General features: G+C 41.9%; 1 non-coding gene across 1 annotated transcript; it reads right to left on the bottom strand.

Moving 5' to 3' along the window:
- Positions 1-4,313: 4,313 nt before the first annotated feature.
- Positions 4,314-4,388, bottom strand: TRNAI-AAU. Its single transcript has one exon. It is a non-coding gene; the product is annotated as a tRNA-Ile (tRNA).
- Between the last annotated feature and the right edge of the window lie 229 nt (positions 4,389-4,617).

Consider the following 4,617-nt stretch of genomic DNA (forward strand, 5'->3'; position numbering starts at 1 on the left):
CAAAGAGGAATAGCCACCACTTAGGTGAATTTGGCAGCAGGACCATGCCCATTTAAAACACTGAGGTCAAACATTTCTCTTTCTTGAAAGTCAAAATGATGCCACTAAGTAGGAAGAACAAAATCCGTGGGTGTCTAGATACAGATCTGTCAAAAAACATGTGGGCTCTGAAAACTCCCCACCCTCAAATGAACAAACAAAACAATTCACTTAGGTTACCCTAAAAGTCACTGGGAAAGCATCAGATTATTTCATGAAGATCTTACAGGGATCATTGCACATAAATGGGTGAAAAGCTTTGAGTCACATATGGGGGAATCATAATTCATACTCTGCATCATTATTTTTATAACCATCAAAGTGATCTCTTTTAGCACTAAAAGATTAGAACTCTGAGACATCGATATTATGATTACTTCTTTCTGCAATTTTTTTTTATACTAGAAATCATATTGTTGGTTGAGACAGTCAAGTAATTACCAACAGCACAAAGGATACCACCATAAACCCATTGGCATGCAACCCTAGGCTGCTGACACTTACCTCTCTCTGCAAACTCTAGCCCTGTTGAGAAGATTCTTTTTGAACAGGGAAAAAAGGCGGGGATAACAGCAGCCCTAGCCACAGAAGCTGGCTGCAATAAATTCTGTCAAGAAAATGTATGCAGCATTGACATTAACTATGATTGAAGAGTTGGGCCTACAGCTTCTGTCTACAGACTCACGGGCATTTTCTGTGTGCTGCCTGGACACCAAAGCCTTGTGTGGTAGACTGAAGTTCACTGCTAAACCCAAACATTAATAATTTGGTTTTCCTGGAAATTCCTTGCTTCAATACATTTTCCTTAACCTATTTATTCATTGCCTATCCACCTTCTACCTGGATCTATTGCTTCCATATACAGTATTGTAACATAAAGGCATTCTTATAGTGTAATATTAAGTAAACAAAGAAGGTAACCTGTATACACACAAAGTTCACCCTTTTATAGCTCCCATCCTTTCAACAAGACCTATAGCACTTATATAGGTCTTTTATAGCATAAAGCAATCCCTATCACTATTTGAAGCCCTGGAACCAGATCATTATCATCCCCTTAAAACAAATAAACAAAACAATTGTCCAGCATATGTTTTCAGGGTTGGTATAGTTGTTGTCTTTCTTAGTTCAGGCTGCTATAACTAAGCACCATAGACTGGGCGGCTTATAAACAACAGACATTTATTTCTCACAGTTCTGGAGGCTGGAAGTTCAAGGTCATGGTGCCAGTATGGTTAGGCTCTGGTGAGGGCTGTCTTCCAGGCTGCAAACTGCCCTCTTCTTGTTGTTTCCTTACACGATGGAAAGACAGTGAACTAGCTCTCTGGCCTTTTCTTATAAGGGTGCTAATCGCATTCATGAGGGATCTACACTCACAACCTTATTACATCTCAAAAGCCTCACCTCCAAATACCATCACATTGGGCATAAGATTTCAACATAAACATTTCAGAGTGACACAAATATTCAGTCCATAGTAGTTATTCTTGTCTCTTTCATCTAGCGCATAGTAACTATGAATACTATGTGTATCCTTAGGTATATAAGATAACTCTTAGAGGGATCTGAAACTCAGCAAGTGTAGAGCATCTGAGATCATGAAATGTATTCATGTTGTGGGTTCTTAGTATTCAAACCTAAAGAACAAGCAAATGGTTTCAAGATGGACAATATTACACTGATTACCAAACTCCAAATTAACATTCATGTTCCACTTCTAAGATGACACACCTGCTTTTGCTTACCAGTGAGTTTAATTTCTTTAATAATTACAAATTGGCAGATTATGCCTTTCATAGTCATTGAATTTCAGTGTTTTGAAGCCAGTCTACCTGTGTTCCAACAACCTTGTCATCAAATCATCGAACCATCATGGCAAATGCAAAAAAGTGCAAAGCACCATAATCTAGGAGTTTATAATCCAGCTGGGACAATAAAATAGAGGTACATAAAAAGTTAAATTACAAAAAGTTATTTATAATTTTAATTAATATTTTAAGACAATACTAGAAGAAATGTCAGTAATTGTTGCATGATGGACTTTAAGAATTCGGACTCAGATCTTCCATGCTCTAAACTCTGTTCTCTCTGCTATACAGACATTTCCAGAAAGATCTGCCAAGCTTGCTCTATAGGATAACCTTCTCAGAATTTGTCTTTTAGTAAAATGCCTCCAAAAGACCCAACTGCGTTTTGAATAGAGGAGACATCAGCAGTTGTTAGGTGCGGAGACCTTGATTCAAAGCTAGGGGACTGGTCTGCCAAAGGGACTGTCGAATGTTCCTCCCCAGCAGGAGCATCTCATGTCATCTGTTGTTCTGGAACATAAAGAGGACTCACTAAATTAATCAGTAGTGAAAATGGTAGCAATGGTAAGATATCATAAATTCCTGCACTTGAGATTTGGAAGGCTTTTCCATTAGAAACTGCCCCTTTCAAGATAATCTTTCCTGGTTTTGATCTTGTACTATAGTTATGCAAGATGGTACCAACCATCTTGGTACACAGGGTCTCTCCGTACTTTGTTTGCAACTTCCTGTGAATCTATGATTATTTCAAAATGGAAAATTACAAAAAATTAAAAAATCAGATAACCTGAGTTCAGCAAGAGAGAAATACGTTGTCCAAGGCTGGAAGCAGAAGAGGAGCTCCCTGTAACTCCTAACACAGAGCCTCCCTATATTCCCCTTTGTCCCAGAGCCAGGGTTCCCAGAGGGGACTGCAGGCATCTCGGTGTGGAAATCGGAGTTAGAGGACCAGATTGTGGCCCTGACTCTCCCACTAACTGACTTGGGTAATCTTGGTCACATCACTTAGCCTCTGAGTCTGTTACTTTACCTGTAAGATATTTCTTTTTTTCCTTCATCATCATCATCATCATTATGATTATGATTATGATTACTGGTGGCTGGCCCATACAGGGATTGAACCTTGGACATTGGTGTTATCAGCACCACACTCTAACCAACTAAGTTAACTGGCCAGCCCTTACCGGTAAGATATTTCATTTTTTTTCAGAAGTGGCCACCTACAGATTCAATGAGATCATGAGGATTCATTGAGATGAGAGATATAAAGGCCCAGGTAGTCTGTAAAGCAATACACAAACATCCATTATTCTGACCATTGTTCTGTCAAGTGTGGCCCAAGAGACCTGTGTGAGGCCAGTGGCCCCTTCCACATGATGCCCAAGTCCCTCAGCTTGCCACAGGAGCAGCTCTGGAAATGGCCTATCAGCTGGCAACTTGGCCTCTTAGCCTCATCACAAGCCAAAGCCTCTGCTCAGAGGAAGCACATTTGTTTCTTTTATTTACACACTATTTCTTGCAGTTGCCCTCTGCACACTCACCTGGATGTTGTGCCACCTGAAACCAGTCAAACACGTCCCAACCATCATGGCCAACCCACTAACAGTGTGACTCAGGGCCACTAGAGTGCTGCCTTCCAGGGCAAGGAGTTGGAGATTTTGCTCTGTCAAAAGTGCCTAGTTGAAAGATATCCAGGTGTCCCTTCCCCACTGGAAGGCCAGCATGGCCTCATGGGACTTGCCTTTGACTTGGAGCTTGAAACCACGTGGGTCCTGGAAGCAAGTCTTGCTTGTTTCTCATCTCTAAACTTCAGCACCCTGGAAAGCTCTCCCACCTGCTCATGCCCTGTATATCATCAAGTTTATTAAGGAACACAGATGCCATGCTATGCACTCTACGCATGAGACTCAATTCAGGAAAAGGGAAACGTTGAAACAGTTATTTCTCTAAAGCTGTGGTTCTCTAAGTGTGGTGTGGGGACCAGCAGCATCAACATCACCTTCAAAACTGTTAGAAATGTAAATTTGGGGTCTCTACCCTAGGCCTACTGAGTCAGGATGGGGTCCAGCAATCTGTGCTTTAACAAGTGCCCAGATGCCTCTGATGCAGCTCAAGTTTGAGAACCACTGCTCTAGAGCTTTCTGGAGACCTGATCTGGATCTTACACCTGCCTACAGCTGCCTCCCAAGTCTCACATGCTTGCCTCTCCTTGGCAAACTTTAACCCAGGGCTATTCAGGGGAAGGAAATTCTGAGAAATGTATTTTCCAGCTTCTCCTCTGTAGAGGAGATCTTAGAGAGGAGTAATAGTGATGCGAAGAGACAGACCAGCACACGCGGTAAATAAACATGTGACCGAAACATCTCAGGTGGCTGTGGCCATGTGTGGAAGTGGTCACCTTCCAGGCTCAAGGAGAGCTTCTCTATCCATAAGGATCTCTAGCTTTTTTTTTTTTTTTTTTTGAACTAGCCAGTAAGGGGATCTGAACCCTTGACCTTGGTGTTATTAGCACCATGCTCTAACCAATTGAGCTAACCAGCCAGCCCCTCCCCCGTAGTCTTAATATGACGCAGTCTCAGAGTCCACCATGAGAGATCCCTTCTCAGGAGCATTAGATCCTTTTGGCATGCTTTAGTGAAATATGTACGGCTCAAGGCTTTTTAGGGCTGGCCTATGTGCCCAAGAAACTTCTTTCTATATCTGGATGGCCCTTCTCCTTTACGTGAGCACTTTGCATCAAGAAGTCTTTGAGAGGAGCAAGATGGCGACG

The sequence above is a fragment of the Galeopterus variegatus genome, unplaced genomic scaffold, assembly GCF_000696425.1.
Source record: "Galeopterus variegatus unplaced genomic scaffold, G_variegatus-3.0.2 Scaffold3248, whole genome shotgun sequence".
Classification (NCBI taxonomy): Eukaryota; Metazoa; Chordata; class Mammalia; order Dermoptera; family Cynocephalidae; genus Galeopterus; species Galeopterus variegatus.